This window comes from Scyliorhinus torazame, chromosome 2 (assembly GCF_047496885.1).
Source record: "Scyliorhinus torazame isolate Kashiwa2021f chromosome 2, sScyTor2.1, whole genome shotgun sequence".
Lineage (NCBI taxonomy): Eukaryota > Metazoa > Chordata > Chondrichthyes > Carcharhiniformes > Scyliorhinidae > Scyliorhinus > Scyliorhinus torazame.
The window spans coordinates 336,870,931-336,883,547 of record NC_092708.1 but is presented as its reverse complement, the minus strand read 5'-3'; the positions used below and the strand labels follow the sequence as shown (position 1 = coordinate 336,883,547).

Sequence of the window (12,617 nt, the reverse complement as noted above, 5' to 3'; positions counted from 1 at the left end):
CTCCCACTTTGCCTTCATCCCTTTCATCAGTGCCTTCTCCTTTTCCAAAATAGCCCCGTAAACCACCGACACTACTCCTTTCTCCAGTCCCCCTGTCGTCAGCACCTCCTCCAGCAATGGGGAAGCTGGCTCTACTGGGAAGCACTGTATCTCCTTTCTGGCAAAGTCTCGAACCTGCATGTATCAAAATACTTCCCCTGCTCCAGCCCATACTTCTTTCCCAGCTCCTTCAATCCTGCAAACCAACCCCCAAGAAACAAATCTTTCAGTGTCCTAATTCCTTTCTCCTCCCATCTCCGAAAATTTCCATCCCACTTCCATGGCTCAAATCTATGGTTCCCCCAAATCGGCATTTCCCTTGACCCTGCCCCCAACCCAAAGTGCTTGTGAAACTGCCTCCAAATTCTCAATGAAGATATTACTCTTTGACTCCCTGAGTATTTCCCCGTGGCCGTCAGGAACGGGGCTGTTGCTAGCGCCTTCAATCCCAACCCACTACACAAACTCTCCTCCATTTTGACCTATTGGGAGTCAACCCCTCTGACCCAGCTCCGTACCTTCTCCACATTCGCCGCCCAGTATTAATACATCAGGTTCGGAAGACCCAAACCCCCTCCCTGCCTTCCTCTCTGTAGTGGCACCTTTCTAATTCTGACCACCTTCCCTCCCCATATGAACGAGGTAATCATTCCTTCAATCTCTCTTTAAAAAAAAATGCCTTTGGCAGGAAAATCGGCAGGCATTGGAAAATAAACAGAAATCACGGCAACACGTTCATTTTAACCACCTGTACCCGACCCGCCAGTGACAGAGGGAGACCATCCCACCTTCCAAGATCAGCTTTCGCCCTCCCCACCAAATTAGAAATGTACCTACGGTTGTGTTGAATGTGCTGAAACTCCAAGCATTAACTAAGTTTAAAATACAGTATGGACTCAGAAACGGGAACAGCTAGTTAAACATTGAAATAACAGTAGCAGAAAATAATTAGAACTAATTGCAATTAAATACGAATCTGCACAGGTAACAACAGCAATTAATGACGTCAAAGCACTTATTGATGACATCAGCAATGGAAGGGGCTGGTTTAGCACACTGGGCTAAATAGCTGGCTTTTAAAGGAGACCAAGGCAGGCCAGCAGCACGGTTCAATTCCCGTACCAGCCTCCCTGAACAGGCACCGGCATGTGGCGACTAGGGGTTTTTCACAGTAACTACATTTGAAGCCTACTTGTGACAATAAGCGATTTTCATTTTTCATTTCATTTAAATAAAAAAATTCAGTTATAACACTCTTAATTGAATTTACATTTTTGTAGTATTTTTGAATCTCTTCATTGTCTGTATTCTCTGCCAAACCTATTACTTTAGTTTTTTTCCTACAGCCGTCACCTACCACATGGGCCAGCAACCCTATTACCTGAACAACCTTTTAAAAAAAAAAAAAAATCTAAAATAAAACTATTGGGAGCTGCAAGATGAAAATTTGCCATAATACATGTATTACATTTATGTATCGGGTTTTTAAAAATCAATTAAAATAGGTCAAATTCTGAATTTTAGATTTTAACAATGATTCTGTTGGTAAAGTAACCTTTTAAACAAACTTTAACTGAAGATGTGGAGAATGCAGACAACTTTTTCAGCTATTGATTCTTGTGATTAAAAATAGCTTCTAATTGCACACTCAGAATCATTATCACCCCGACTATAATAATGGTTGCAACTGTAAAACATATTCCTCCTACCTAAGGCATTAACTATAACTATGACGTAGCTATACCACTCAAGCAAATTTTCTTATAGCGAAACTGTTTTTCGTTAAAATGAGTATTTGGGAGAACAATGATTGGCTTTTTATCCCTACAATAACAACATGCATCTTACTTTTCTTAATTTTTAATGATTTTTTTCACATTACTGTGATCCAATTTGGAGAACACAATACAGTGGTGTATTGGTAATATCAGGTGACTAGCGCTCCAGAGGACTAGGTTAATGCCATGGCAGCTGGTGGAGTTTAAATTCAATTAATAAAATGTGGAATTCAAAGCTAATCTCATTAATGGCATCCATGAAATTATTGTTGATAGTTGTAAAAATCCATCTGGTTCACGAATGTGATACTTCATTAATGCCACCCTTATATGGTCTGGCCATATAAGGTGCGCAGAAATGTGGTTGACTCTTAACTGACCCCTGTAATGGCACTTAGTTCAAGAGCAACAAATGTCCTTGCCAGTGAAATCCACATTTCATGAAATAATAAAGAAAAATATTGAGAGCCGCAGTCTGCAGACCCCTGACCTTGCAGATTGTCACACGTTGCAGTTGAAAAACCTGCCACTTTATGCTTGTATAGGTGTGGCAAACTGCCTCCTTTTTATTCAAATGTACAATCAAGCTCCCAATTTCCTCTTCATTGGCTTACCATTGGCTACTTCGACCCCATTAAGTTGTTACCTCATTTCTCTTTTTAAAAATAAATTTAGAGTACCAAATTCATTTTTTCCAATTAAGGGGCAATTTAGTGTGGTCAATCCACCTACCCTGCACATCTTTGGGCTGTGGGGGCGAAACCCACGCAAGCACGAGGAAAATGTGCAAACTCCACACACAGTGACCCAGAGCTGGAATCGAACCTGGGCCCTCGGCGCCGTGAGGCAGCAATGCTAACCACTGAGCCACCGTGCTGCCCCTCATTTCTCTTTTTGACGTCATGTTACTATCCTCAAAAAAGACTCCTGACCCATCTCAAAACCTTAGTTTTCTCTCTCAAATTATTGAACACACTCATTTATCCGTAAAATTAATTGTTTCAATTCTTTCCGTTCCACTTCCACCCTCATTTATTTCACCCTCATTTATTGTGAGATGGTCCTGGCCAAAGTCACTGATTACATCATTTTCGGATATGTTTTCTTACTTGATCTTTCTACAGTATTGGATCGGACAAACCACCACGCTGTTTTCAGTTGCCTTTCTTTCATTGCCCTCTTTCATTAAAATCTCTTTGCCTGATTCCATTCCTGTTTTTCTGAATGTAGCACTTGCATCTCCAGAAATGGCTTCACTTCCTACCCCTTCAAAGGATTGCTCCATCTGCTCTGAATCAATTTCCGTGTTACATCTTGCTCACCCATCATCCCACCCTTGCTGTCTTTCTATCCTGCCATAAATATTTACCTTCAATTCCCTCTAGAGCAGCACTCAATTTCTGCAACCGCCTATTCTTCTGCACCTTTCAATCTACTGTATGGCTTTTTTTTTTGTATTCTCCATTGCCTCATCATTGGTGGCAGAGTCTTCAATTGCTTTGGTCGTACTCTCTAGATTTCGCTCCCTAAATCCCTGTGCCCCTCCATTCTATTTCTCTTCCTTTTTATAGCTTCTTGGAATTTATCTTTTTACATTCCCCTCATCTCTCCTTCCGTGGCTCGGTGTCCATTTCCCCCATCCAATTCCATTTGCAAACATCTGCAAGCATTTTTATATTTAATATCAGATGTGCTCTGGGCAAGGCACAGAGAGATATGAGCACTCAGTTGTTAAATAACAATGTATTCAAGAACCCTAGCGAGATAGAAATTGGACAGTAACCGAGGTAGGTGAATTGGCCACGCTAAATTGCCCACTAATTGGGAAAAAAACAAATTCATAGAAGTTACAGTGCAGAAGGAGGCCATTCGTCCCATCGAGTCTGCACCGGCTCTTGGAAAGAGCACCCTACCCAAGCCCACACCTCCACCCTATCCCCATAACCCCATAACCCAGTAACCCCACCCAACACTAAGGGCAATTTTGGACACTAAGGGCAATTTAGCATCTCCAATCCATCTAACCTGCACATCTTTGGACTGTGGGAGGAAACCGGAGCACCCGGAGGAAACCCACGCACACACTGGGTGAATGTGCAGACTCTGCACAGGCAGTGACCCAAGCCGGGAATCGAACCTGAGACCCTGGAGCTGTGAAGCAATTGTGCTAACCACTATGCTACTGTGCTGCCCGTAACAGTGGACAGTAACCGGAGGAGAATGGTGATGACAGACATTTTGAGAAGGACACAGTCATTAATGGTACTGTAAAGCTTCGGGATAATGAAATATAATTGAGTATTTGGGTATCAGATTAGATTATTATGGGGTTGGGTTGAATCTTGTAGAGTAGATGACCTTGGTGAGGTCAAAAGGGAAAGAGGCTATTATAATGGGGATGACTGAGATAGAGTCAAGGACCCAGGATGAGAATGAGATGGTTTATCACAGAGAAGGGTAGTCTGGGATTATCCTTGAATTCCAAGATTATTTTAGAGTGGTAGGAGGACTTGGTGGCAAAGAGAAAAAGTAGTGTATTGGTTGAGGTATCAAATCTGTTTGATTTACCAGAGCATGTTGCAAGTGTTCTCAAGAGTGTGGATCTTAAAGGTGAGGGTGGGAACTATTTGGTGAATATTGAGGTTCAATGGGGAGAGGGCATTGAAGGCATAACTAAGGGAGCTGTTTAGTAGGTTAACAGTGTGAACACATTGTGGTGAAGCAAAGATGAAGAAACTATGGAGTAGATAGTGGAGTTTGAGGTGCTTTTAGATTATCAGGCACTTAATTCTACTAATTGTTATTAAAGAACAAAGAAAAGTACAGCACAGGAACAGGCCCTTCGGCCCTCCAAACCCACGCCGACCATGCTGCCCATCTAAACTAAAATCTTCTACACGTCCTGGGTCCATATCCCTCTATTCCCATCCTATTCATGTATTTGTCAAGATGCCCCTTAAATGTCACTATCGTCCCTGCTTCCAGCACCTCCTCCGGCAGCGAGTTCCAGGCACCCACTACCCTCTGTATAAAAAAACTTGCCTCGTACATCTCCTCTAAACCTTGCCCCTCACACCTTAAACCTATGCCCCCTAGTAATTCACCCCTCTACCCTGGAGAAAAGCCTCTGACTATCCACTCTGTCTATGCCCCTCATAATTTTGTAGACCTCTATCAGGTCACCCCTCAACCTCCGTCGATCAAGTGAGAACAAACCGAAGCCGGATGCTGGGCCGCCAATGCAACAATGGTGCGCATGTGGGTGATGGAGGGGGAGGGGGCTGCATGGAAGAGGCTGGAGAAGGCGTCCTGTGTGGGTACGAGTCTGGGGGCGCTGGCAACGGCGACGCTGCCGCTCCCTCCAAGGAGGTATACCACGAGCCCGGTGGTGGTGGCGGCCCTCAAAATTTGGGGGCAGTGGAGGCGGCATAGGGGGGAAGTTGGAGCCTCGGCGTGGACCCCATTACGGGGGAACCACCGGTTCGCCCCAGGAAGAACAGGTGGAGGGTTTCCGGGGTGGCACAGGGCAGGGATACGAAAGTTGGGGGACCTGTTTGTGGACGGGAAGTTCGCGAGCTTGGGTGAGCTGGAGGAGAAGTACGGGATCCCCCCGGGGAACCCTTCAGGTACTTAAAGGTAAGGGCGTTTGCCAGACGGCAGGTGGTGGAATTCCTGCGGCTACTGCCACACACGGTACAGGACAGGGTGCTCTCGGGAGGTGGGGGTGGGTTGGGGCTGGGGGGGTTGGGGTTGGGGCTGGGGGGGGGGGGGGGGGGGGGGGGGGAGGAAGATCTCGGAAACTTACCAAGAGGAGGAGGAGGCCTCGATGGTGGAGTTGAAAGGTAAGTGGGAGGAGGAGTTGGGAGAGGAGATCGAAGAGGGGACGTGGGCAAATGCCCTAGGGAGCGTGAATTCTTCCTCTTCATGCGCGTGGCTCAGCCTCATACAGTTTAAGGTGCTGCACATGGCACACATGACCGGGACAAGGATGATCTGGTTCTTTGGGGGTGAGGACAGGTGTGTTAGGTGCTCAGGGAGCCCAGCAAATCACACCCATATGTTCTGGGCATGCCCAGCGCTGGAGGAATTTTGGAAGGGCTTAGCGAGGATGGTGTCGAGGGTGGTAGGATCCAGGGTCAGACCGGGCTGGGGGCTCGCAATATTTGGGGTGGCAGAGGAGCCGGGAGTGCAGGAGGCGAAAGAGGCCGGAATTCTGGCCTTTGCGTCCCTGGTACCCTGGCGAAGGATTCTTCTTCAGTGGAAAGATGCGAGGCCCCCAAGCGTGGAATCCTGGATCAGCGATATGGCAGGGTTCATTAAATTGGAGAGGGTGAAATTCGCCTTGAGAGGGTCGGTACAAGGGTTCTTTAGGCGGTGGCAACCGTTCTTAGATTTTCTGGCAGAACGATAGACATTGGTCAATGGCAGCAGCAGCTCGGGAGGGGGGGTTACTTTATTTTTGTTTATGTTATTTACACTGGAGGGTCTGAGGGGTGTATACACCTGTTGTGTTAAGTCGGGGTGTTAATGTTAATTTATCATTTATGTACAGGGGGGGAGGGGTTTGGGGGGTTGCTTTTTTAGATTGTGTTTTGTACTTAACCCTGTTGGGTTCTTTTTTCTTTCTCATTTTGTTATTGATATTTTATGAAAACCTTTCATGAAAATTATTATTTTTTAAAAAGTGAGAACAAACCGAGTTTATTCAACCGCTCTTCAAAGCGAATGCCCTCCATACCAGGCAACATCCTGGTAAATCTTCTGCACCCTCTCTAAAGCCTCCACATCCTTCTGGTAGTGTGGCGACCAGAATTGAACACTCCAGTGTGGCCTAACTAAGGTTCTATAAAGCTGCAACATGACTTGCCAATTCTTATACTCAATGCCCCGGCCAGTGAAGGCAAGCATGCCGTATGCTTTCTTGTCTTCCTTCTCCACCTGTGTTGCCCCTTTCAGTGACCTGTGGACCTGTACAGTTCGATCTCTCTGACTGTCAATACTCTTGAGGGTTCTACCATTCACTGTATATTCCCTACCTGCATTCGACCTTCCAGAATACATTACCTCACATTTGTCCGGATTAAACTCCATCTGCCATCTCTCCGCCCAAGTCTCAAACGATCTAAATCCTGCTGTATCCTCTGACAGTCCTCATCGCTATCCGCAATTCCACCAACCTTTGTGTCGTCTGCAAACTTACTAATCAGACCAGATACATTTTCCTCCAAATCATTTATATATACTATGAACAGCAAAGGTCCCAGCACTGATCCCTGCGGATCACCACTAATCAGAGCCCTCCAATCAGAAAAGCACCCTTCATTGCTACTCTCTGCCTTCTATGACCTAGCCAGTTCTGTATCCATCTTGCCAGCTCACCCCTGATCCCGTGTGACTTCACCTTTTGTACCAGTCTGCCATGAGGGACCTTGTCAAAGGCCTTACTGAAGTCCATATAGACAACATCCACTGCCCTACCTGCATCAATCATCTTTGTGACCTCTTCGAAAAACTCTATCAAGTTAGTGAGACACGACATCCCCTTCACAAAACCGTGCTGCCTCTCGCTAATACGTCCATTTGCTTCCAAATGGGAGTGGATCCTGTCTCGAAGAATTCTCTCCAGTAATTTCCCTACCACTGATGTAAGGTTCACCGGCCTGTAGTTCCCTGGATTATCCTTGCTACCCTTCTTAAACAAAGGAACAACATTGGCTATTCTCCAGTCCTCCGGGACATCACCTGAAGACCGGGAGGATCCAAAGATTTCTCTCAAGGCCTCAGCAATTCCCTCTCTAGCTTCCTTCAGTATTCTGGAATAGATCCCATCAGGCCCTGGGGACTTATCTACCGTAATATTTTTCAAGATGCCCAACACCTCGTCTTTTTGGATCTCAATGTGACCCAGGCTATCTACACACCCTTCTCCAGACTCAACATCCACCGATTCCTTCTCTTTGGTGAATACTGATGCAAAGTATTCATTTAGTACCTCGCCCATTTCCTCTGGCTCCACACATAGATTCCCTTGCCTATCATTCAGTGGGCCAGTCCTTTCTCTGGCTACCCTCTTGCTTTTTAATGTACGTGTAAAAAGTTACATCAATTGTTTAAAGCAAGGATCTATTCTTCCCTTTCATTACGCCATGATGAATCACAATTGGTCATCACTAGAAACCTAAATGCTTTTAGACAGCATTTCAAACAACCAAATAGAGGAAATGACAGCTACATTGTTTACATAAATGCAGCAAGGGTAGCTCATGCTACAAAATGTTTTCCTTTTGAGCAATTGGTTCATTGACAAGACTGAACAAAAGTTCCAGAATTAGATTGGCAGACCTTCTGGTTATATGACTTAATTAATTTTTACATATGAACTCTGATTTTGAATCTGCAAAATAGGGTTGAGAAGAGCGTAACATAAGAAATAGTAGCAGACGTTGAGCACCGTGCCGCCTATATTGAGGAGTCACATCAGTCATGCAGCTTTAAAATCTTACGGTCTTTTCCATTTCCCCATTAAACCTGACCTTTCAAGTGGTTTTTAACAAATAAAATTACAATTTTTAAAACTTTATTTTCAAAGTAGATGGTGAGAGCAAGAAAGCAGAAGAAAAAGGAAACCAGTAACAAAAAGGCCAGAATGGAGTTTGCCTGTGTGCTAAATCTGTCTATACCTTAAAATTGGCACATGATTCGATCGATCCTGTATTAACACCAGTGCGCTTGTTCTATTTGCGTATGTTAATTACCGAAGTCATCGTACTTGGGACTGATAGAAATGTAAAGTGGAGAATTTCAATAATGGATACTATGAGGAGGGGCAGCATGGTGGCGCAGTGGTTAGCACTGCTGCCTCACGGTGCCGAGGACCCGGGTTCGATCTCTGCCCCAGGTCACTGTCCGTGTGGAGTATGTACATTCTCCCCATATCTGCGTGGATCTCACCCCCACAACTCAAAGATGTGCAAGGTAGGTGGATTGGCCATGCTAAATTGCCCCTTAATTACAAACAAAAGAATCGGGCACTCTAAATTAAAAATATAAATATAAATACTACAGGGACAGGGGTTGATTTGTTCTCGGGTCATCAAGGAATGTGGACTGGAAATTGTCTGATTGTATTAAAGGTTTTTATGTTAAAGTGAATGGGCAAATAGTAAGTTTGGTTTTGGTCAACTGGGCGAAGTTTAGAGATGACATCTGATAAAAGCATGATCTTTCTGGGAGAGATTAAATGTGGTTGTGTTATGAGAGACACCGTTCTACAGGCTCACAGCGAGGCACTTGGGTCTACTACAGAAAGTAAAGTGCAACTGATTAATGATGGTCTGTTCCTTGGTTCTGTTGCTACAGCTGGGATGCTCGTAGGTTTTGGCACAACTCTTGTAATGGCAAAAAAGAAAAATCCTGGATGGTTCAATAAGGTAAATGAGGGATTAATGCAACTGTCACTATTCCTGAGAGTGGATCATCACTAGCCTTGAGGGCCCTAGGCTGGGGTTCTCTTTTTGCCTGGTGTGGAGTTGATTTGCCTTACGATTTGGAAGGTTTTAGGAGTTTGCAGCCTGAAATAATTTGCAATCAGTATTCCTGAAATTCCCAAAAATATGGACATATCACAGACCACTGAGCAGGTCAGTTGGGAAAAACCTATTCAAATCAAAGTAGTATAATACTGATTTAAAGAGTACACTTGCAAATCCACTGTTTCTCCAATAGAAATAAACAAATGCATCTTTTACATTAAAAAAAATTTGAATCATTTGCTCCAGTATAGAGATTGGTAAACATTTCCTATGGCGTGTCCAGTGTTGAAATGTCATCAGTTTGTTATCCCCACTATTTGTAAAGCATGTAAGTGTCCCTTCAGTATGATTTTCCATCGTAGAGAGGGCACCAACTGGTCACCACAGATCAGTCACGCATCCATGCGAGATAGTGCTTTTGGATGAGGCAAACAATGTAAGGGAATACATAATAATAGGTAGGATACTGAGAAGTGTTGGGGAACAGGGAGATCTTGGCGTACATATCTACTGATCCCTGAAAATAGCAGGACAGATGAGGATAAGTACTTCGGCCTCAGCTTTCACAAACCAAAAGATGAGGGATCTGAACTTAATGTATCCAAGATGTTGACATAAGAACATAAGAACTAGGAGCAGGAGTAGGCCATCTGGCCCCTCGAGCCTGCTCCACCATTCAATGAGATCATGGCTGATCTTTTGTGGACGCAGCTCCACTTTCCTGCCCGAACACCATAACCCTTGATCCCTTTATTCTTCTAAAAACTATCTATCTTTATCTTAAAAACATTTAATGAAGGAGCCTCTACTGCTTCACTGGGCAAGGAATTCCATAGATTCACAACTCTTTGGGTGAAGAAGTTCCTCCTAAACTCAGTCCTGAATCTACTTCTCCTTATTTTGAGGCTATGCCGCCTAGTTCTGCTTTCACCCGCCAGTGGAAACAACCTGCCCGCATCTATCCTATCTATTCCCTTCATAATCTTATATGTTTCTATAAGATCCCCCCTCATCCTCCTAAATTCCAACGAGTACAGTCCCAGTCTACTCAGCCTCTCCTCGTAATCCAACCCCTTCAGCTCTGGGATTAACCTAGTGAATCTCCTCTGCACACCCTCCAGTGCCAGTACGTCCTTTCTCAAGTAAGGAGACCAAAACTGAACACAATACTCCAGGTGTGGCCTCACTAACACCTTATACAATTGCAGCATAACATCCCTAGTCTTAAACTCCATCCCTCTAGCAATGAAGGACAAAATTCCATTTGCCTTCTTAATCACCTGTTGCACCTGTAAACCAACTTTTTGCGACTCATGCACTAGCACACCCGGGTCTCTCTGCGCAGCAGCATGTTTTAATATTTTATCATTTAAATAATAACCCCTTTTGCTGTTATTCCTACCAAAATGGATAACCTCACATTTGTCAACATTGTATTCCATCTGCCAGACCCTAGCCCATTCACTTAGCCTATCCAAATCCCTCTGCAGACTTCCAGTATCCTCTGCACTTTTTGCTTTACCACTTATCTTAGTGTCGTCTGCAAACTTGGACACATTGCCCTTGGTCCCCAACTCCAAATCATCTATGTAAATTGTGAACAGTTGTGGGTCCAACACTGATCCCTGAGGGACACCACTAGCTACTGATTGCCAACCAGAGAAACACCCATTAATCCCCACTCTTTGCTTTCTATTAATTAACCAATCCTCTATCCATGCTACTACTTTCCCCTTAATGCCATGCATCTTTATCTTATGCAGTAACCTTTTGTGTGGCACCTTGTCAAAGGCTTTATGGAAATCCAGATATACCACATCCATTGGCTCCCCGTTATCTACCGCACTGTTAATGTCCTCAAAAAATTCCACTAAATTAGTTAGGCACGATCTGCCCTTTATGAACCCATCCTGCGTCTGCCCAATGGGACAATTTCCATCCAGATGCCTCGCTATTTCTTCCTTGATGATAGATTCCAGCATCTTCCCTACTACCGAAGTTAAGCTCACTGGCCTATAATTACCCGCTTTCTGCCTACCTCCTTTTTTAAACAGTGGTGTCACGTTTGCTAATTTCCAATCCGCCGGGACCACCCCAGAGTCTAGTGAATTTTGGTAAATTATCACTAGTGCATTTGCAATTTCCCTAGCCATCTCTTTTAGCACTCTGGGATGCATTCCATCAGGTCCAGGAGACTTGTCTACCTTTAGCCCCATTAGCTTGCCCATCACTACCTCCTTGGTGATAACAATCCTCTCAAGGTCCTCACCTGTCATAGCCTCATTTCCATCAGTCACTGGCATGTTATTTGTGTCTTCCACTGTGAAGACCGACCCAAAAAACCTGTTCAGTTCCTCAGCCATTTCCTCATCTCCCATTATTAAATCTCCCTTCTCATCCTCTAAAGGGCCAATATTTACCTTAGCCACTCTTTTTTGTTTTATATATTTGTAGAAACTTTTACTATCTTTTTATATTCTGAGCAAGTTTACTCTCATAATCTATCTTACTCTTCTTTATAGCTTTTTTAGTAGCTTTCTGTTGCCCCCTAAAGATTTCCCAGTCCTCTAGTCTCCCACTGATCTTTGCTACTTTGTATGTTTTTTCCTTCAATTTGATACTCTCCCTTATTTCCTTAGATAGCCACGGTCGATTTTCCCTCTTTTTACCGTCCTTCCTTTTTTGTTGGTATAAACCTTTGCTGAGCACTGTGAAAAATCACTTGGAAGGTTCTCCACTGTTCCTCAACTGTTTCACCATAAAGTCTTTGCTCCCAGTCTACCTTAGCTAGTTCTTCTCTCATCACATTGTAATCTCCTTTTAAGCACAAAACACTAGTGCTTGATTTTACCTTCTCACCCTCCATCTGTATTTTAAATTCCACCATATTGTGATCGCTCCTTCCGAGAGGATCCCTAACTATGAGATCCTGAATCAATCCTGTCTCATTACACAGGACCAGATCTAGGACCACTTGTTCCCTCGTAGGTTCCATTACATACTGTTCTAGGAAACTATCGCGGATCCATTCTATAAACTCCTCCTCAAGGCTGCCTTGACCGACCTGGTTAAACCAATCGACATGTAGATTAAAATCCCCCATGATAACTGCTGTACCATTTCTACATGCATCAGTTATTTCTTTGTTTACTGCCTGCCCCACCATAATGTTACTATTTGGTGGCCGATAGATTACTCCTATCAGTGACTTTTTCGCCTTACTATTCCTGATTTCCACCCAAATGGATTCAACCTTATCCTCCATAGC

The 12,617-nt window shown here is 44.2% G+C and overlaps 1 protein-coding gene and 1 pseudogene across 12 annotated transcripts in view; both read left to right on the top strand.

The window, feature by feature from the left end:
• Positions 1-12,617, top strand: part of mark3a (MAP/microtubule affinity-regulating kinase 3a) — a 274,076-nt gene that overhangs the window by 22,052 nt on the left and 239,407 nt on the right. The window lies entirely within an intron of this gene.
• LOC140385612 (transmembrane protein 242 pseudogene) lies at positions 8,978-9,496 on the top strand (annotated as a pseudogene).